We start from the raw sequence: 24,055 nt of genomic DNA, 5'->3' as shown, positions 1-24,055 counted from the left end.
GACAAAATATGGCCTGTAATAGATCCACAGCCCGCTATTTTAATGTTTTTGTAGGTGAAGGACTTTAGTTTCCTCTTGAAACGTCTTAGGCAACAACGTTTTCTGATTTCCCAAATATGAAATGCTCATTGTCGAGGTAGGAAGAGTTATAAATCAAAGTCCACAAAGTCTGGGGGAGGTATACCTCTTCGTCTGACCGCACTACGTAAGTACTTATCCTAAGAGGCATCACAAGTTCTGTTCGTATAGCCGTAGAAATCATTAGTTGAAGCAGAGTAGGTATGGTACTGCTAGAGATACAGAAGTATTACATACTGAAGGCTGAGTTCATCTTGAAACTGAGGCGTATGTATAATACGGAAGCTACTGGAGATTAAATGTTCTTGATTCCCTCCACAGAGCAAGCGAAGGCGTATACACACAGTACTATAAATAATGTAAACGAAAAAAGTAGCATTGTCCATCTAAATTAATAACTGGCTGTTTACATCAGATTAAAAAAAAACTCTAATGGCAGGAATCGTATCTCATTCTAATAGTTTTCAAACCCAGCGCTTTAGCCACTACGCTCACCCGCCACTGGCTGAATGTGTTGTTACAGACGTGTATGGCGTGCTTTAGCAAGAGCACGATGACCTGATAAACTATATGAATCTAAATGTTGCTTAAAATCTCTGAAAACGATTTAATTATTTCTATGTATGAAGATTAGCGACAAAATAATTGCCATGATACTCAAAATAATAATTAATAGGAACTTATTTATGAACTCGTATTTTTCGTAGCACGTAGACGGTAATGAATGTGACTTCTGAGGAGAAGAAAGTGGCGTCCCACTTGTATGGCACTATGTTTGCACTTGCCTTGTCACTAGGTTCTTACCTGCAGTGTCTCAGCTCAAGGAATTCGATAAAGGTAGCATTCTTGCGCTTTATGAAGAAGAATACTATATCAGCGCCATTTCCCGTGCGTTAGGATACAGCAAATCTACGGTTCATCTCTGGGTAAAGAGGATGGCGGATGAAGGCCACATCAACAGCGGACGTCGCCCTGGGCGTCCACGGACTGCCACGGAGTATCAAGACAATAGTAAGCTCCAATGCAGTGATGATGACCCATTAAAGACCAGCACAGAAATAAGGATCATCCTTCAGCTAAGCATGAGCAGGTCGACCATACGACGACGTCTCATCGAGAAGGGAAGGTATGGATGAAAATCCGCGGTTCTGGTAATGTTGAAAGAACAGCATAGGGCTGCCAGTTTAAACTTCGCTCTGTCGTACAGGAATAAGTCACTTTCATACTGGGACAAGTTATATTTACGGACGAGAAGGTGTTTTCAACTGCGTCAAATAGTTCTTTCCTTCTATATCGTCAACGTGGAGCGAGATTTGACAGAAATTAAGTTCATCAGAGGCAAAGGTGTGGCCGAACTTCTGTCACAGCTTGGGAATGGATATCAGCAGATGTTTGGATCGTCCGCTTACTAGTCATTACTACTGCCAAATACTGGAGAACATCATGCTTCCTTCTGTTCGTCAGAGGTTTTCGGGGGACAGTATAATATTCTAACATGATCATTCCCCAATCCATACAGCGAATTGTGTAAAACAGTGGTTTCAAATGAATGGAGACATCGATCTCCTGGACTGGCCTCCAAAAGATGTTGACCACAGTCCTGTAGAGCACGTTTGGGCAGAGATGGAGAAAATTATTAGATGTAGAAGACCTACACCAACAACCAAAGCATCGCTGTCCGAAGCAGTTCATGATTCATAGGGAAGAGCTGTCGCAGAACAACAGATTCATCCGAAAACTGGTAGCCTCTGTTTCCCGGCGGCTAAATGCTGTTGAAGAGGAGGATGGAAACTGGAGACGATGCTGAATCCACTGTGTCATTACGGAGGAAAATTTATGACTGTTCGATTACTCTTACTGAGCATTTACGTTTCTACGAACAAAAGGAAAATGTGTTTGTCTTCAACTTTTCTCAAATGAGGGTGTAATATGACTAAAACGAAAACGATTGATGATCACCATTTAAGACATTTAATTGAAATAAGAAGACCAGAATATACACATGGCTTAATTAGTCCATTTTACCCTTTTTCAGTCATTCAGAGGACTATTGATTTTAAATTATTTTGTGATCATTGATCAAGAAGATCAAGATGACTACGGGAACCATATTTTTTTGCACATGGCAAATGACGTCAAATACCATGAGGCCATCAAAGTGAAAGAATTAATTTTGTTTGACGTCAATGAGAAGGCATATTACTTTGAGTTATTTGTGCAGGCAGGATTCCAATACCGATGGAAGCATAAAAGAGAGTATATATTTAATTAATACCGATTGGTAAACACAATACCGAAAGCAAATTACCAGAAAAGTGCGAATATGACTCGCACTATGTGAGTTCTGTACAAACACAATTACGTACTTAGATAACAGTAATTCCTTTTGCTTAATGCCCTGGTGCAAGTTTTTGTAGTGGACACCACTTCGGTGACTTCTGTATCCCTAAACTACTCCAGTCATCCAAGCGGGGAGAAGCCAAGTACAGTTAAATGGATAAACCGAAACATGCGACGTTTCTGGTCAATCGTTACTTCATTGAGAGGTGAACACTACGATAAAATGAAGATCCATGGTATAAACGGAAATTCAATCACGAGACTTTTCTAATTGCAGGAGCGCGCTTTTCCTCTAAGCCAACAACCCCAATATTTCCGACCAATATTCGTGTGTAGCTTTTATGGATTACGTTTGCGAGGATCAGAACGTTTGTCATACCAGGCTGTATCTTTCGAGAGAAGTAACTTAGGAGCTGAGCTTAAATTTATTTACACAGCCACGGGATCGTAGACCTTAGCACCTGGCACAAATTTCTACTTCATATCTTTACATGTCCTGAGAACAAGAGGTCTTAGCAGACGGAAAGACAGGCAGATGGATAACAAATGGTAAAGAAAATGTATTTATTCGTACCATATCATTACAAATCAACAATTTTCCGATTTATTCCTTTACTTGCACTTCACTACTTTATGTATCTGCGCACACTGCTAAATTCCAAACTTTTGTTGTAGTTCTGTGACGCTCCTGTATGACTGTGGACTGAACGTAGACAAAGAACATTTCGCGGCCGAATTTACATACTCTGTTGATGATCCTTCACGACTAGGGGTAATTTGAATCAATCAGACAGACGTTATTTGTATCTTTATCGTGGTAAGTTGTATTTCATTTTTCTGAGTATAGTGCATACTAAATATGGACTTCAGTTACTTCTGTAAACGAAACATCGTCCCCCCTATAAATCACCGCATGAACGACAAAATAGATATAGAACTACGTGACCACGGGATAGTAAAGCTACAGAAATCATTCATCAGAAGAATGGGCACTGCGCCTGCAAGTATACAAACTGCATTATACACAAAGTATGCAAAATAACTGGCTCCTTTCCTAACATCATTTTAACGTTGATGTCCTGATGAGACATTCTGACGATTGGAAAAAAGCACACGTTATTCTCATTTTCAGGAACGATCGTCGGAAAGATGCAGAAAACTGTAGGTCTACATTTCTGACGTCGGTCTGTTGTAGAACTTCGTAATATGATTCATGCTCTCACATTAAACAAGTTACGGAGTTTCAAAATCTTCTCTGTAAGTATCAACACGATTTCCGTAGACAAGGATCGTGTGCATCTCAAAACGCTCTGTTCGCTCACCAGATTCTAGAAAACAGTAGACACAGGTGACCAGTGGATGCCATGCACTTTGACTTCTTACAATATTGACTTCTTACAATCGCTTGACCAATACTTAAATGCTGCTCATCATTCTGAGATGGGTAACACGTAGGATAGCCAAAATAGAGAAGATCCAAGTAATCCTTTAGTTACTGGATTATTTAGTAAGCACGAAAGTGTCAGAGAGTTGCTCATTCAATTCCAAGTGAAGACGCTTCAAAAGAGGCTGCCTCCACAGCGGTATGGTCTACTGTTTAATACCTACACAGTGGGTAACTTGAATAGTCTGGCAATAAATTGCTTCTTGCTACTTATAACTCGAAGAGAGACCGTGAAGGTAAAATTAGACAGATTGGAATGCACACAGATGCTTACCAGCAAACGTCCTTCCCACGAAGCATTCATGACTGGAGCAAAAAATTGGAGAAGTGAGAGTAATGTAGGAAGTGTCCTCTATCACACACCGTAACACGGCCTGTGAGATGTGGATGAAACAATGTGTTATTCGCAGCTTGTGATATGTCTTTGTTGATATGCACCTATTCTAATCAGTTTCATGTTGTGGTTTCATCTGTTTTATTATGTGTCAGCAGTAGTGCCAAAGAAATCCTACGTAATAAAACTCTTTTCACGTATTTAAAAGCAAAAGGAATATTATTTAATCATTCTGCTAACGGCGTCAGGTGATACTACAGAACTTAATCGCTTCTGAAGAATAATTTTTTTTTAGTCTGGAGTTCTTACAAGACATAATAACAAAAATGGCTGCGACAGGTACTTAAAGGAAGGGCCCCGTAAATTCTTACTAAATTCACTCATTATATGTTATCATCATTAATTATCCTCAATGATTCTCCCTTGATATAGAAGGTATCAAATGAATGATTTTGATTTCAGGAAGGTCATTTCAAACTAAACTACAGCTGTTTTCCCTATTTACTTTACTGTTTAGCTGAAGAATCAACGATTGAGGCGACAAGGAGGCACGACTTATTGCAGATGGCTGCTAGCGTAGTGGTAAAGTGTTTGGACACGAAATTGCAAACTGAGCTTGCTGTCGGTCCCAATAATTGTTTCGACAATGCTTCTTCCTCCTCTGTAAAATAGACTCTCGAAGGCAGATCAACAATCAGTAATCACATCGAATGATAAACTCTCCGCCATTAAATCGCTACCTCTATTCTCTAATCCGTGGATGTATAGACACAACATTTACAGAACTGCACACGTATTAATCTCTGTTTTTCTGCTTCTGTCAATAATGTTAAGTGTGGCACTGAATGATTTTATTACTTTCTCTTGCTAATTCGTAATGATTTGGGGTATTTTGCCTTAAGAAGGCAGACTTTTCTGTACCGCTATCATAAGTTGTAAACAATTTTATTACTATATTCCATAATGCATATGGTCTTTTCGGTAGTTCATTAAACACGGCAGACCAAAATGATGGAGATATTAATCAGCATCAATGTAACTCCCATATAATTCACAACAGTCTGACCAAGTCATCTGTAAAGCATACTCTTAACATTTAACGGCAGACATTAACATCCCTGCATTTTGAATAGTGTTTTACCTCCAAATTTCACATTTTACAAGCATCGTTGCTAAGCGCAAATAATTAGACAAAAGTAACACGATTTCTGCTCTCAAATAAAGGTTTCAGCAATTAATTTAATTTTACTGTGATTAACGAAGAATTGGAGATTTCCGACATTAAAACGAAAAGTATTCCCTTTACATGGAAGGAAGTACATAATTACTAAATTTTGGCAGATGGTGCTAAAAATGATCAAAGAGCATATACCTTTCATTCAGTCACATGTGTAGTAGCAGAATTATGAAGATAATAATAGCAATCATGACAGTAATGATCTAATTATCTGGTAACCTCACACGCTACAGTTGTACTTCTTGAATGGTTGTAATGGCTCTGAGCATTATGGGACTGAACATCTGAGGTCAGCAGTCCCCCAGAACTTAGAACTACGTAACCCTAACTAACCTAAGGTCAGCACACTCATCCATGCCCAAGGCAGGGTTCGAACCTGCAACCGTAGCTGTTGCGCGGTTCCAGACTGAAGTGCCTAGAACCGCTCTGCCACAATGTATTTCTCGAATTAAACATTAGTTTTCATAGAAAAAAACTCATGTTGGCATCATATCTGAGCTATGAAGAATGGAATGGTCCTTATACCACGCTGTCATGAGATTAGAATAATGGCCGCATTAGATACTAGCAGGTAATTAACCCGTTAATCGAGAGAGACGGATGTTTTCACACCGTCTAGGCGCATCGCCGGACACATCAACACAATCAGGACGTTGCTAACTATGAGTGGCAGTCGTCTGCGGCGTCGATCGTAATTTGATAGTTGTGGATTATAGGTTCGATTCTGACTCATGGCGTCCATTCTTAACAATCACGAAAGGATCTAATTCACCTATGGTAACACCAAGTACAGAGTGTTAGGTCGCTCAGTGGTTCAGAATCCGCCTTAAACTCAATATCCCTTCACTACCAACAGCGTCAGAGCCTGTTTAAATGGCGCCATAACAAAGGCGTCAGCCGCCGAAGGCACAAACTCTGTCGCAAGTAATATAGCACTAGAAAGTTTATTTCATTTAATTTAGGAATGGTTATTTCGTTCACAGTGTTCATATATAATTTGAACTTGAGACGTTGCAATTTTTGGTCCTCGACTGGAATTCGAATTCGAATCTCTAGGAATGGAACGTATCTGAGCTGCAATCCTGGTCCAGCACAAACATATTCATAACTTCATTTTACGCCCTAGCATGAGCATAATGACATACGACCGAAAAATAATTGGCATATTTAATGTTTGCTCGTGAATACTCAACAATATAACGATTGGTACCGTTATTTCTAGTGAAACATGCTAGCATCTCACTTCTGGTGAGCAAGCAGTTGATACTTACCGTCTATTTATGGATGGGAAACGGCGACAGTACACGCCGGGTTCGATTCCCGGCCAAGTAAAACAAATATTACCCTTATCTCATATTGATACAGTTCGCTACTGGTAAATAAATTCGATTTCTAACTTCTGATTTTACTTAGTTACAATCCGATAAAGTGCTGGGTAGAAAATACCGTCACTGTGGTGTCACCGCCAGACACCACACTTGCTAGGTGGTAGTTTTAAATCGGCCGCGGTCCATTAGTACATGTCGGACCCGCGTGTCGCCACTGTGTGATCGCAGACCGAGCGCCACCACAAGGCTGGTCTCGAGATACGGACTAGCACTCGCCCCAGTTGTACGGACGACGTAGCTAGCGACTACACTGACGAAGCCTCGCTCCTTTGCCGAGCAGATAGTTAGAATAGCCTTGAGCTAAGTCAATGGCTACGACCTAGCAAGGCGCCATTAGTAACATTGCATGTATCTAAAGAGTCTCACTTGTATCGCCACAATCTACAGATGTACCAAAAGGATGGATGAAAGTTAAGTATTCCAGAAGCATTCATTACGTATCCTGTTTCAGACCTCACGCCATCCTGCTTTAACTTAGCGCGTGCCTTTCGGCTTCCTCTCATTGTGTCTACGCTGTCTTGTCTAGACACAACATTTTTTGGCGACGAGTCCAAAAAGGGTCTTGTTCTTTCTACTAGCTTCCATTTAGTTGTGTCATGGCTTCGCCAGATGTACTGTCCGAATTTTATCGCTTGCAGAATCAGCAGACCCAGGCGTTATTGGATGCCCTTGGACAGCTCATCCAGGGTGAACGTGCACTGCAAAACGACGCGGCCGCCGCCGCTTCATCGCTACCGCAGCCACAACATGCAGTTGCACCACCATTCCGTAATTTTCAAGCAGACGTGGAAACATGGACGGAGTGGTCACGCCAGTTTGGATTTCATCTCGCCGCCTACAGAATTCAAGGTAACGAGCGGCAGCCTCATTTATTGTCGTGTGTAGGGGTGCACACGTACCGCGTGATAGTGAAATTATTTCCCCGATGCGATGTAGCAACTCTGTCCTACGAAGAAATTTTGTCGGCATTGGACGCCTATTTCAAGGAAACAGTTAATGTAGTTGCACAAAGGTATACTTTCTTTCGTACAAAACGTACAGCTGGTCAAACTAATAGGGAGTGGGTTGTAACATTGCAAGGCCTTACAAGGGATTGTGCTTTTGAGTGTGAATGTGGACTCCCTTATTCAGATACTATGGTATGTGATGCAATAGCACAGAACGTTTCTGATGTTCGTATACGGGAACAGCTTTTGAAACTTGTCAATCCCTCCCTTCAACAAGTGATAGACATATTGGACAGACAAGACACGCTTGACTTTGCTCAGGAATCATTTGCAATTTCGTCAGCCGTGTGTGACATTAACCGGCCCACCGGGCGCGCTGCACGGCCTGGTAAACTGCCCTCCCACACATCCGCGCAGCTGCCGCCAGGCTCTAAACCAGGTGTGCCACGACAGCCTACAACTGCAGTGAAATCATGCCCGCGGTGTGCTACTAGACATTCACGTGAAAATTGCCCATCACGCCAGGCTATTTGTTTTTACTGTAATAAAAAAGGACATGTTCAAAGTTTTTGCCAGAAAAAGGTCAGATCAGACAATCACAACCATTCCAGGCTCTTTGCTTCGCGCCGGAATTGGAGCGAGAATACTCAGGCTCGTGAACCTTCGCCCATGGACATTCATGTAGTTAATTCCACTTCGTCCAGTGCCACTGTCTCTACCAGAGACTGTGTTCGTCCCACACAACGTGTGCGTCGACATCGCCGGAGATCGCGTCAATTATCAAGCGATACTGTACCTGTATCAGTTCAAATTGCACGAGACAGTCGCTCTTGTCATCAGCAGGACAATAAACTTTTTGTAGATTTGGATTTTAATGGCAAGGTCATACCATTCCAGCTCGATACCGGAGCTGCAGTTTCATTGCTCAATCACGACACTTACAAACAACTGAGCAAACCTCCGTTGCATGCCGCGAATGTTAAGTTACATAGTTATTCGGGACAGCATATCCCTGTGTTAGGACAGTGCACTCTTTTGCAACATACAAGGGACAAACAAAACTTGTATCATTTTACGTTCTTCGTTCTTCTACTGCAGTGAACTTGTTTGGTTTAGATTTATTTCAATTGTTTACATGTCTATAGTAAATCGGGTCCTATCAGTGAATCAGACTGTGCCTTCCGCCAGTGTTTCTCGGCTATGTGAAGAATTTGCAGACATTTTTGCACCGGCCCTTGGTTGCGCTAAGACCTATGAAGCACATTTGGAACTGAAAGTAAACGCGCAACCGAAAATTTTCAGAGCGCGCAGTGTTCCTCACGCATTGCGTGATGAGGTCGCGAGAAACTTACATGATTTGGAATCACAAGGTGTGAGTGAATGTGCGCAATGCATCTTCCATTTCAGCTCCGCTTCATCGCTTACGCCGTAAAGGTGTTCCGTTCGTCTGGACGACGGAATGCGAACGCACTTTTCGCCAGTTGAAATCGGCGTTGCTTTCAAATACTTGCCTTACGCCATTCTATCCCCAGAAACCCCTTTTGTTGATGGTAGATGCATCGAATTTCGGGACGCATGATCGCCCTAGCATTCCAATTTTTAGCACATGCATACTTGGTTACTTGTGAAGGAGAGTATATTAAACGTATTTAGTGGTTAGTTAACAGGGCGATTATGGTTTTGACGTAGGGGATACCGGAGCTAGTTAGAAATTTTTTGGAATCTCGTATACCTCGACACAAACCACGTATGTCGATTGGACTGACGCCAAAAGTTAGCCCATCATTTAGTCTTCACAATGAAATTTTTGTCATAAATGTAAGCTCAGATTGTTAAGCGCTATATCAACTTTTTTGCTAACTTGCATGATGTAACAACCTACCCCACTGTGGGGCATCTTGTTACACTATATGGGGTTAGTTGTTACATAATAGTTTGTTACACTATATGGGGTTAGTTGTTACATAATAGTTAAGAAAATATATATTTTTGGTTCCATAACACAGATTTATTTAATCATTAGTTTTAATGCAAGAGGTGGTAACAAATCATAAAACTTGAAAGACAGCACTAATATTGACATACGGTCATCATTGATCTGATGAAGAAATATCAAGTTCATTATCAGAGCTACAGGTTTTTATCATGTGCCCACCTTTTACATCTTGTGCACTGTAGCCATGTGGTTGGTGGTCTTGACAGAGAGTATGGTTCCATACACTCAATACACACGCAGTCGTCTCCCTCAACAGATGATTCTACGATCTCACATTTTCGTCTCTCCGTTTTTGCTTTCTTGTTTTTATTTTTCGGCGCCAACACCAGTCGTCGTCTTGCAGGTTTCTTTTGTCTATTTGCCTCAACTGTCAATGCTGCTTTTACTGGTGAATCAGTCAGGATAGCACTCACTCGTTTATTCCATCTTACTCTTTTCTTGCGGGCAGGAGCTTTCGGGAAAGGCCTTAGTTCTTCAGGTGGCACATGTGTGTGTATGGAGTTTTGCAGAACCAACTGTTGAGGTGCAAGGCGTCGGACTTGATTCCACACTTGTTGATGTGCTGAGAACGTCCTCTCCTACTGAGTTCGTAAGAGACACACAAAGCAGAGTTTTATCTTCCCTGTATCGACGGTCCGTCACGGCAGAGGGCAAAAATTCATCGTCTGTACAAATGTCTCTGTTAAATGGCCATATTCCAGTCACTTGAAATCCAGCCTTGATGTTCCTTGGCGCTAAGCAAAGATTGTTTAACTATAAATGGAATGTCATATATTGTCATAGTGTTTCCATCACTGTATTTCATCCACGCATCTGATGCAGAGTTAATATATTTTTCAAATGGACCAAACACAGCTCTGTCTAAAGGCTGCAATTTATGGGACGGCCGGGGGGAATGGCCGTGCGGTTCTAGCCGCTATAGTTTGAAACCGCTAAACCGCTACGGTCGCAGGTTCGAATCCTGCTTCTGGCATGGATGTGTGTGATGTCCTTAGGTTAGTTAGGTTTAATTAGTTCTAAGTTCTAGGCGACTGATGTCCTCAGAAGTTAAGTCGCATAGTGCTGAGACCCATTTGAGCCATTTTTTATTAGTGAGACGTATGTGGCGGAAAAGAGAGAAGGACAACCCCGTTTTCTTTGGCTGCGTCCAACACTGAAATATCAAGGTGTGATTGACGGTTGTCCAAAAGAAGGAGAATCGGTTGCTCTCTTGTAGCCCTGGAATGATGACCTCAGAAGTTATGTCGCATAGTGCTCAGACCCATTTGAGCCATTTTTTTTTTAATGAGGCGCATGTGGCGGAAAAGAGAGATGGACAACCCCGTGTTCTTTGGCTGCGTCCAACACTGAAATATCAAGGTGCGATTGACGGTTGTCCAAAAGAAGGAGAACCGGTTGCTCTCTTGTAGCCCTGGAATGATGAATGAAATGAAGCATGAAGAAGCAAAAATTTTTCCCTGTCATCCACCCTGACTCGTTTGCAGACCCTGCGCTACCTTCTGGCCAATTTCGAAGGAAATAATCCCTGAAGTTCTTTGTTGGAAACACAAAGAAAGGCGGGACTGAGTTTCCAGACGCATTTACTGCCAAGGCAACAGTAACTAGAGTTCCTCTTTCAGCAGACGTTATAGCACCGACTTGTTTAATTCCTTTCCTTGCTACAATTTTGGCAGGCATATGTACCGTGGTGACGGCAGTCTCGTACACATTATACACTTCTTGACATTGAAATTTGTATCGATCATAAACTTTACTTAGATTTGTAAAAAATCTGCCTACAATGTGCTTATTGAAACTTGTAGCCCTGCTTAGGTTGGTAGCTTCTGGTGAGCGGATGGAAAGCGTTTTCTTTCGTTTCAGGAATCCTCCAAACCAGTCAGTGGAAGCTAGTTCTACATCGCTCCAACCAACGGGAAACTTGACATTATTGTTCACGGCATATTGAAATGTTAGACTCCTCACTTTCTTCGCAGAAATTCCATAGTAGAGCTTAGCAGTTTTCTGAATGTATTCTTCCAGCTGTAACAGGCTGCTATAGGCTACGTTTTCCTGCGCGGATCTGTTATGTCAGAAGAGATTAATTTGCTTAGAAATATTGATGTATTTGCACGTTATACAGGGTGAGTCACCTAACATTACCGCTGGATATATTTCGGAAGCCACATCAAATACTGACGAATCGATTCCACCGACCGAACGTGAGGACAGGGGCTAGTGTAATTGGTTAATACAAAACATACAAGAATGCACGGAAGAATGTTTTTGAACACAAACCTACGTTTTTTTAAATGGAACCCCGTTAGTTTTGTTAGCACATCTGAACATATAAACAAATACGTAATCAGTGCCGTTTGTTGCATTGTAAAATATTAATTACATCCAGAGATATTGTAACCTAAAGTTGGCGCTTGACTACCACTCCTCCGCTGTTCGATCGTGTGGATCAGAGAGCACCGAATTACGTAGGGATCCAAAGGGAACGGTGATGGACCTTGGGTACAGAAGAGACTGGAACAGCACATTACGTCCACATGCTAACACCTTTTTATTGGTCTTTTTCACTGACGCACATGTACATTACCATGAGGGGTGAGGTACACGTACACACGTGGTTTCCGTTTTCAATTATGGAGTGGAACAGAGTGTGCCCCGACATGTCAGGCCAATAGATGTTCAATGTGGTGTCCATCATTTGCTGCACACAATTGCAATCTCTGACGTAATGAATGTCGTACACGCCGCAGTACATCTGGTGTAATATCGCCGCAGGCTGCCACAATACGTTGTTTCATATCCTCTGGGGTCGTAGGCACATCGCGGTACACATTCTCCTTTAACGTACCCCACAGAAAGAAGTCCAGAGGTGTAATATCAGGAGAACGGGCCGGCCAATTTATGCGTCCTCCACGTCCTATGAAACGTCCGTCGAACATCCTGTCAAGGGTCAGCCTAGTGTTAATTGCGGAATGTGTAGGTGCACCATCATGCTGATACCACATACGTCGACGCGTTTCCAGTGGGACATTTTCGAGCAACGTTGGCAGATCATTCTGTAGCAACGCGATGTATGTTGCAGCTGCCGGCCGCGGTGGTCTAGTGGTTCTAGGCGCGCAGTCCGGAACCGCGCGACTGCTACGGTTGCAGGTTCGAATCCTGCCTCGGGCATGGATGTGTGTGATGTCCTTAGGTCAGTTAGGTTTAAGTAGTTCTAAGTTCTAGGGGACTGATGACCACGGATGTTAAGTCCCATAGTGCTCAGAGCCATTTGGACCATTTTTATGTTGCTGCTGTTTGGGCCCCTGGAATAAAGTGAGGACCAACGAGGTGGCCGCCAATGATTCCGCACCATACACTTACAGTCCACGGTCGCTGTCACTCTACCTGTGTGAGCCAGCGAGGATTGTCCACGGGCCAGTAATTCATGTTCCGTAGATTCACTGCCCCGTGGTTTGTGAAACCCGCTTCATCGGTAAACAGGTAGAACTGCAACGCATTCTCTGTTAATGCCCATTGACAGAATTGCACTGGATGATTAAAGTCATCACCATGTAATTGCTGATGTAGCGACACATGAAACGGGTGAAAGCGGTGACGATGCAGTATGCGCATGACACTACTTTGAATCAGTCCACCGGCTCTCGCAATGTCCAGTGTACTCATGTGTGGGTTCATGGCAACAGCAGCTAACACACCAACTGCACCCGCTTCTCCTGTGACGGGCCTGTTACGGACCCGTTTGCGTGCTACAACCATACCTGTTGCATATAGTTGGCGGTAGATGTTTTGCAATGTGCGGCACGTTGGATGCTCTCTGTCCGGGTACCGTTCTGCATACACCCTGCCGGCTTCAGCTGCATTTCGTCGACACTCGCCATAGATGAGTATCATCTCCGCCTTTTCATAGTTCGAATACACCATGGTCACAGTTCCTACAACACTACACTATCACAGACGTCTGGTAACACGGTGTACTACAGTTGGCCTGCGTGCGGAGACGAATGCAGAATAACAATAGCAGCAAGCGCTACATGCGGACACTGCGACAGCTAGACCAAACCACAACAGTGCACTGCAGCCACACTCGTAAACACGGTCGTCATCGTAAACATGTCCCAGCAGATGCTGCTCGCCGACCGTGGCCCGTGGTTGTTACAACACGCAACTGAATGTCGGAGGGTTCAAGAGTCAACATTAGGTTACAATATCTCCGGATATAATTAACATTTTACAATGCAACAAACGGCACTGATTACGTATTTGTTTCTATGTTCAGATGTGCTAACAAAACTAACGTGGTTCCATTTAAAAAAAACGTAGGTTTGTGTTAAAAAACATACTTCCGTGCATTTTTGTGTGGTTTGTATTAAACAATTACACTAGCCCATCCCCTCACGTTCGGTCTATGGAATCGGTTCGTCAGTATTTGATGTGGTTTACGAAATATATCCAGCGGTAACGTTAAGTGACTCACCCTGTGTAACACCAACAATCTACAACGCGAAAGTTGGCGACACTGACAATGAAAAATATGCTGCCTGCCTCCCTTTGTTGATTCCATTCGCTTACAAGACCTCTGCAGCGTCATAAAATTTATATTGTACTTTTGGGCAGCTTTCCGCAGTGAAAAAAGCCACTTAGAACTTCATTTGCCGCTTCAGCATATGTTCCTTTGGGAATAGAGCCTCTGTCAGATTTCTTTTTATAATTACGCATTATACATGTAGGTAGACATAATTGCTTACATTAAAGGAAATTTGTAACACCGTAACAACTTGCCCTGCGCCCTTGTAACAACTGACACCATGCTACGCCATTTCGTCTTATTGTCGAAATCAACAATATAAATTTTTTGTTTGGAAGTTTAACGTATACTACTACGTACCTGAATTTTGGACGCTGATATGTTGCAAAATTTAAAATGAAATCAGCAATTTCCTGTGAACTATGAAGAAATTCACACAGAGTAAAAAAATTATTCTGGCACAGGAAGAAAGCGTGTTCTGTCACTGGCGCCTTATTACCAACTGACGGCTGATATAGGTAGGATGGGAGGAGGGGGTCTCTTAGTGCTACCATCTGGCGGAGCAACGAGTAAACTGCTCTAGCGCGGAAATTTTTATTGTGAAGTAACAACTTGCCCCGTGTAACAACCAGCCCCAGTCTCTCCTAGTAGAAATAATTTCGTCATTTCGTTTCAAGTTCACATGCGTTAACTAATACTGGTGAAAACATTTATATTTCACGTCTCTTTACGGCTAGTCAGCATTGATGATCGTTGCCTTGATCAAGTTCCGGGCAGGTGCGAAAGTGTATTTTACTTAGTAGTGGCTACGTCTGCTATGTTTCTGTCCAGATCCAGAACAAAAAATTTCGTCATGGCATTTATAGTTCAAACATGTGGGCAAATAGTTCCTCATCAATAATGAGTACAGTGACGTTACTGATTATACTCCACTAATTTTTCGGTTTCTATAGTGAGTTTACCGCTGTTTATCGCGTTTTCTTTAACTAGTTCCTTTAACGACCAGTTTATGCAAAAACCAATCGTCAGAGGGACATTTAGCAGGTGCGGGAAAACCTTATACGGAGGAAAAACACATCGAATTGTCATAGACCTTTATTAGTCCAGACAATGTCTCAGAAGATCTTGCTCATGCAAACATTCACCACGTAGAACTTCTCTTCATTTTCTGTGGGTGACAGATAACGTGATATTTTCTGTTGGAGACATTACGTTGCAAGAATCTGACTCCGTTACTCACACAGACGGTAATACCCATTCTAAGGAGGGTAGGACTTGCATAGCGATGCCGGGTGTCAAATTATTACTGCAAAAATAGTTTTCCTCAAAAAATTAAAAAAAATCTTTTCACATGAGAAAATTTGCAGATATTTGCTCAAGAAGTCATAACACACTGAGCTGCGCTCTGGATGTGGCAGAAATTATTGCCGTGACGTATAACTTGATATTTAAATTGTACATCTGAAGTTGGTGTTAAGAGGATGTGTGTGCTTTGGACAAAGAAGGACATTCCTTGACCATGGCTATATGATGTACAGCGAACGACATTGGAAAAAATAAAAGAGCCTAATACTAGACTTGTCGATATCGTCCACAATAGCGAAAATTATCTTCTATAATTACGGAAGTTGCTGAGTCAGCCATTTTTTCTGTTTTATTTTACATCCAAAGATAATCTAGTAGCTGAAGGGACTGGTGAACCGAGGAAACATCAAATGTTAAAATTTTATGCTGCTTCAAATGCTAGATTTCGTCATTTAGCGGAAACAAGTGTGCCTGAAGTCTATAGCTGAATAACATTAGTATGAAATTTCTGGTCATACATAAAATTAGTGAACTGATACAATCATTCCACTCAATCTCCCACGGATCCTTCTGGTGTCGGAAATGAGAACTGCAGACAGAAAGCTCAAATTTCAAATTCCTGATTTAAAAATGTATTCACGAATGAGAAGACTACCGTATCATGGTTTGACCGCCGCAAAGACTCACAAATTACAGATATCGATAATAGCACCTCTGATGTTGAAAAACGATGAAAGAGATCAGGGAGTCAGGCCCAGAAGGAATACAAGCTACATTTTACATTGAATATGCCACTGGATTTGCTCCTTTCGTAGCTCGAACTAACAGATAATCGCTTGGGTAGCGAAAAGTGATGTGTGACAGAAGAGCACAAGTCGGTCCTGTTTAAAAAAAAAGTTACAGATCGGATGCATAAGATCACAGACAGGTATCGCAAATCTCAATATTTTGCAGGATCCAACAGCGTATTGTCGACATAAAAATCATTACTCTACTGGAAGAAAGCAGGTCCATTCAAAGCATCAGCACGGAATCAGAAAACAAGAACAATCGAGTGAAGCAAAGCATCCTTTATTCATTCGCGACATTTTACGAACAATAGATGCAGTTGAACAGGGGGACTGAATCTTTCTAGATTTTCTAAACTGTACCACTATATCGACTATTATTGAAGATACATGGCGATGGAGTAATGTGACTGGTTGTACGAAATGTAATATGACCCCAAATTTTATTATTAATGTCAATATGTGCCTAGATTTATAGGGTAGGATCAGCAGCACTGTAAGAATAGTCGCAGATAATGCTGTTATGTGCCGTCGTTGGATCATCGCAATAAATTGCGGAAAGACTTGGTTAACATTTCCTCTTGGTTTAACGAACGGCAGTTCTTCATAAATAACTATAAATTTAAGGTAAAGATTATAACAAAGAGAAAGACCCGTGTAATATTTCTTTACAAGAACACTTCTTCACGTGCCAAGCATACCACATCGTGTACTTATTTTGGGGTACTACTGAGAACCGATAACGAAGGCGAAGATTATGTAAACTTAATATTAAACAACACAAATAAAAGTGATAGTATTAAACAGAAAGGTTATGGGGAAGGTAATTGTGTACAAGACTCTAGTTCGATCAACTGTATAATGTTATTTCAGTGTTTGGAGTCCCTGTCACTTATGCGCGGCAACAGACACCGCGGAATTCAGAGATGCGCTGCTAGTATCGGTGTGGCCCGTACCGAAGCGTAAAAAAAAAAAAATGCTCAGAGAACTAAAAAGGGTGTCATTGGAAGAAAGACGACGCAGTTCTCGAGAAAATCTGTTGCGTAAATTTAACGAACCTGTATTCGAAGACTGTGCGACAATTATGGTACCAACAACATGTACCTCTAGTTGGGGTCATAAGAAGATGGTAAGACGGATTTGGGCACGTGCAGAGGGATTTAGACAATTTCTCCCTCTCACAGTACACGAATGGAATAGAAAAATACTAATATGGCATACCTTGCACCTTGCACTGTACAGCGGTTAGAGGAGTGTTTAGGTACATATAGCACGACAAGCATACTTCTTCTAGTACTTCATTTCCCAAAAGAGGGAACCACAATTTTCGCTTCTTTTATCGTAACGTGAAACACAACAAAGATGTTCTTTCGTAATGAATAGAGTTTACCCATTTCGTTCCTTTGTACTTACACTTTAATACTACGGATTTCCATGTCCTTGTCCTTACACTCCCACATTCCCTTAAGCAGCGGTGGCACGTCAGTAATTATCAAGTTTACCTTTGTTGATCATTGTTGTTCCTAATCACTGTCTACTTCAGACATCCTTCTAAGAGTATCTTCCACTAAATCAGCCGTTTCGGGAACATTGACGACGACGAAATTAAATGCAAGTTTACGCGCTGCCAATCTTGCTATGCGTTCAGTTTTTCTTGATCTGCGCAAGACCCAGATGAATGTCGGATTGTCTGTCTAAACGGAAATGAGTGTGTGTTAAGTAATATTGAATTTTTTCTGGTCCTAAGAGGACTGCTAATGCTGCTACTTCCTGAACGGAATATTTCTGTTCAAGATCAATAAGGGCCCTCGACGCACAAACTGTAGGTGGACGTTTCTCATCACTAACTTGCAGAAGCACTGCTCCAATACCATTCATTGAGACATACGTTTGCAAAATATTTTTTTTTAATCAGGGAGCATCATAATTTGTGCAGTACTCAGTGGTTCTTTGATGTCCTGGAATGCTGCGCTTTGCGCTTGCTTCCATTCAAATTTATGTCCTTTCTTTCGTAGATCTTTAAATGGTGCAACTCTGTTAGCAAAATCTGAAATAACTTTTGTTAAAAATGCGCCAGTTCCAAACGTGCTAATCTGCTGGAATCTTAAGAGATGGGAAGTGTTATATGGTCTTTACTCTTTAAGAGTCTATGATAAGCCCTTCGGGAGTGATTATATGATGCGGCAATTATTCGGTGGAATAGGCTACTTGCAGTTTATCCGGATTTACATTTAGGTCCACTTGTAGTAAAGGCAGAAATATTTCTTTCACAACTAACATACGTATCTCAGTATCCATTCTGTAGATCACCAAAATACTAAAAAGTTATGTCCTAAATTAAAATTTATATCATTGAATATAAGATTCATCAACTGAGGAAGAACTGTGTCTCCATTCGACAATCCAAACGACATTCGATTAAATTCATAGATGTTCCACTCCGTAGTGAATGCAGCAAGAGGTTTGGATTTCTCATTTAATGGAATTTGATTACACGCTGATTAAGGTGTAATGTGGTAAAATCTTTAGTGTCTTTGAACCAGCCGAAGGTAATGTAAATCTGGAAGTGGAACTGAGCGGGCAAAATTTTTCTATTCGATACTTTATAATTACCACTAGCCGGCTTCCACCATTACGTTTTGATGCTGCGTAATGTGACTTCAAAGGTCATACCTCCTCTTTTCCTGTTTTTCCAGAATTGACTGTTTTAGTACTTTCATACGGGGCGGGGTCAATCGATAAGGTGGTTACCACTATGGAATTTTCTCGGTGTCTTCAGTGGTGAAAAATGGTTCAAATGCCTCCGAGCACTATAGGACTAAATATCTGAGGTCATCAGACCCCTAGAACATAGAACTACTTAAACCTAACTAACCTAAGGACATCACACACATCCATGCCCGAGGTAGGATTCGAACCTGCGAGCATAGCCGTCACGCGGTTCCAAACTGAAGCACCTAGAACCGCCCGTCCACGCCGGCCGGCTCTTCAGTGGTGAATTCATGCAAGTATGTAACACTTGTTTTCGTTGTGGGTACGTCAGGAAAGTTTTGGCGTACTCATATTCGCATAACGTTACATTTGACATACATCTGTAAGTGCTCAGATGGATCCGGTTTCTGTTGAGTTACACTGTCTAATTTTTTGTAATGTTTTCTTCGGTTATTCTGTTCTCCAAGTCTTTCTTCTTATTATGTTAACAAAAGAATAATTTTCAATCTCGCCTAAACCGATCCCAAGATATATTATTTGCCCAATTATTAGTCAGACTGACTTGACCCATGAAATCAGATCCTAAAATACATGTAAAACTAAGAGATTTTATGAGACTCGCCTTACTGTTCCCTTTTTGCCGCCCTATTGCCCTATCCTACTTTTTCCTGTTATGTATTCAACTACTTCCATGCAAGTCTTATTAGCTCCGTACACTTTACAATTTCCTTACTAACGGCAGGCCACTTGCTGTATGTACTATTTGTCTTAAATCATTGTTCATTCATATGTGTTATCGTGCTTCCCGAATAAAGCAATGCACAAATAAGTTATTCATTATTATTGCAACATACAAAAGGGAGATTCCACCGTTCTCTGGTAGGAATTGCCCGTATACTCATAAGTTGAGAGACACATTACATTATCTTTTTTAGATACCGTCAATCAGTTTAGCCTCTCATCTTATTTCGTCTACATGTACGTTGCACATGTCCTCTTTATCCACACCCAGCACTGCACATTCTGTTTTATCTCAGTAGTATACTTACGTAATTCTTGTTGCATAACACTATTACTCCTCGGCTCTAAATGGCCTTCTTGTCCACAATGAAAACGTACCACCGTGTTAGAAATTCTATGTTCCTTCTTACTTCGTCTCTTGTCACTGAATTATGATGTGCGTTTGTCTTACTAGGTCGTTAAGTTACTGGAATGTCCTAGGTGTTGTACAAAAACCAGTCTCCTATCTTGCTGTTTAATCCCATCTGGTATATGTTTTATTAAGTCCCTATGTCGAATTACCCTCTCGAAAATATCCCTTCGCTGCTCATCAGTCCTCCGATTGTGATCTAACACTTCTAATATCCATTTTCCCAAGGCTCCTCTAAGGTTAATGGCCAAGATTTGTATCAGTTCCACTTGAGATAAGCCCATCTCCTTTCCCTTCTCTTGGACATCTAATAACTTTAAAATTCAACTATACAAGTTACCTAGTGGTGCGTTAAGTCCTTAGACTGTAGGATTTATTCTTGTGAAAGTTAAGGTAACCTTGCAAAAATAGTCACCAGCTCCCCTTGATTTCTTGATAACCTTGCGCAGTCTCATTCTCTGTTGTAATGGGCCAATAACATTTTCTACAACTCCAAAAAAATCAGCCAAACAGTCCTCATAATGTTAGAAACGCGCTAGCAATCGCGTAAGTTGATCAGCAGTAGTTCCTGATTCACTAAACAGCTCTTTCTGGATTTCAAACCCGCGAAGCAAAGCGTGAACAGATTCGATGCCCTGACGTACATCTCTGTGGGGAACTGTAATAACGATTGGCCTTTTCCATACTTAGTCTTAATTGCAGTACCAATTCATTGATTGTTTCTTGTGAATTCGCCGGCCGCGGTGGTCTAGCGGTTCAGGCACTCAGTCGGGAACCGCGCGACTACTACGGTCGCAGGTTCGAATCCTGCCTCGGGCATGGATGTGTGTAATGTCCTTAGGTTAGATAGGTTTAAGTAGTTCTAAGTTCTAGGGGACTGATGACCACAGATGTTAAGTCCCATAGTGCTCAGAGCCATTTTTTCTTGTGAATTCATACCGCTCCTAATTTTGTACAAGAACTGAACCTCCACACACGTGTGTGGCCTCTCACTGTAGCCATAGTCAAACTGAAACAGAACAGCAAAAACAGTAAGATGAATAATAACTTGTTAGCCTGCTTTACCCGACCCAATCTTTTCGCACTGTTACCATTTGGTACCAAGTGGGCGGTGGAGCGAGGACTGAGTCTCGAAAGGCAGACTACCACTTTCAAACATTTATTAAAACTAAACATTGATAGCACCTCTCTAGGCCTGCAGGTCCAAGTGGACGAATTAAAAGAAAATTCCTTTTAAAGTAAAATTACTTACAATCAGTGGAATTTATAACCAAAATCTTAAAAGAGACAGAAGAACAAATTTATCAAAAACTTCTTGTAAAACTTTTAAATTCTTATCCCACTCTTATAAAGGTACTCTCTTCTTTTTTGTATCTGAGCCTATTCATAGAAACAAACTCCATGAACATTAAATAAATATTAAACAATAAATTTTAAGATATCATTTACGCACCTTAAGCAAGCAAATATTCAAATCTTACAACAGAATCAAATGCAATGACAGTGGTGTAAACTGTTATAAAATGCATGACTTTGCCCTAGAAAGGTAGTTTCCTGTGACCGAACCTCAGTCACCACAATCAAGCGGTCCCAGTTCGCTGCGGTCCTGGTATTGCTAACAGCCGTGGCTCCCCTGTCGATGCTAAACTGATATCGGATCTTTTCAAGCCAAACATTTTCTGGACCTCCATTGCTCACCCAACACCTTATAAATCAGACGTTTCTTTACACGGTCTGAAACGAACAATAATTAAAACTTTGAAAACAAAAGTGTCACAACTGATAGCCACCACGAGTCCCGAGTTACAATGTAATTACAGTGATAGCATTAATCAGAATTCACTTCTAATACATGAATAACTTAAACCACCTAACGACTGAAGTTTATCAACATCGCAGAAGTATTAGATGTAGTAGTATTGAAGTTGACCTACCAAATTAATCCTATTCTGGTTACGCGTATAAAATCATATTACTCCTGTAAGGAGACATCTCCGCATGCAGATTAAGCCATTAGTCCAGGTAAGCACCAGGTAGTCTTAAACCCAAACCAGTGTTATTCGCCAAATAATTACTTTCGATAGCCAGCACTACTCGCATATGCCTACCGGGACACCACTGCGTTGCCGCACCGGTCTCCACCAGCAGACTTCTCACTGGCTGCGTACACCTCCCCTTTACCACTCCCGTTGGCGCTACCAGCGAGGGTCAAGGGCGGATAATAGGAGAATGTGCCACTCATCGGCACAGCATGGTAAGCGTCTCTATGAATAATCTCCGTGATGTTCAGGTACTCCCACGGCCAGAAAGTTACAAAAGCTCTGTAATAAAAAAACCTGTGCTGAATTAGTCTGAACGTTAAAGCATCAAGGACAGCAAGAGCCAGTTACAACAATTGTGGGGCAGTTTGTCTACAAGACATATACTTGGAGTAAATAAAGAAATTTACAATGTTACTAAAAGGAACGAATTCATTTTGTACGGATTCGATTAACTTTGTTGTCAATGGAAAATCTCTCCTTTGACAAAGTGTCAGAAATATTAATACTTCAAATGGACCTTTCCACTGTTAGTCTAATATCAGAGATCTACCACGTCTCATCGACTCATCGTGCAGTAACGCTTTACCTCCTACTTTGGATTCTGTTTCATGTCATATTGTCTCTTACTGGTTTTCTTACTCTTTATAATCGAGACTCTAACCACTCTGTCGGCTTCCTGCATTCTGGCTCTTAGCCTATTTACACATGATTCATAATCGTAGGTTACCTCTTGTGATTCCTGCTGCAGTACTCCCGGTATGTTGACCTTTATCCCATTTAGTAGTTCGAATGGTGTGTAGCCTGTGCTGCTGTGTGGTGTAGTGTTGAACGCAGAATTTGTATACGGAAACCGTTTGTCCCAAGAATTTTGATCGCCTGCTAAAAAGTGCCTGAGGTACTCTACAAGTGTCCTATGACTTCTTTCTAGCTCACCATTTGATTCTGGGTGATAAGCTGTAGTATGTATACGCTTAACTTTCAGCAGTTTAGACACTCTTTTAAAAACGTCACTCACAAAATTGGAACCATGATCCGTTAATAATACTGATGGAATTCCGTACCTTAATACAATGTTTTCCACGAGTGCTTCAGCTACAGTCTCGGCATCTTGCCTTTCAATTGGAACTGCTGTATAAACTTACTTCAGTTGTCCTGAAATGTTAACATGTACATTTGCCTGTGCTGGATACATATAGAGGACCTACTATATCCATTGAGCATTTCTCAAATACTGTCCCTGCAGTGTCTGTAATCTGGAAAGGCATTCTCGTCTTCATCTGCGTGTTTTTATTTTTCTGACTTGACGGAAATTTTCCGTATGTAATTTTAAATATCGCGCTTCATTCCGCGCCACCACTTGTACGCCTTGATTCTTTCTAATGTCCTGATCATTCTCTGGAGCCCTCCCAAAGGATTTACATGCCCCTCCTTCAGTATGTTCTCCTTTTCCTCCGGACCAATTTCCTCTTCGCTATCTGCTTCCTGTTCGATTTATGCCGAGACTTGTGCTTGCCGCAGGTTTACGTAATTTTCTTCCCCACTTGCTTGTGCTACAGAGATCTTCTCTGTCTCCATATTCTGTTTCGTATCTATCTCTTCCTTCCTTTAGTGCCTTAGTCTTCTTATCGCCTCCGCATTACTATTTAGCTTTCCTGGTTAGTATATTACCTCATATTCATACTCTTCAAGCTTTAGTCTCCACTTCAGGAGTCTCGAACTCGGATCTTTTACACTGAATATCCATGTCCGTGGCTTGTGGTTTGTTACCGCTG

This window comes from Schistocerca serialis, chromosome 3 (assembly GCF_023864345.2).
Source record: "Schistocerca serialis cubense isolate TAMUIC-IGC-003099 chromosome 3, iqSchSeri2.2, whole genome shotgun sequence".
Classification (NCBI taxonomy): domain Eukaryota; kingdom Metazoa; phylum Arthropoda; class Insecta; order Orthoptera; family Acrididae; genus Schistocerca; species Schistocerca serialis.
This window is presented reverse-complemented; position numbering follows the sequence as displayed.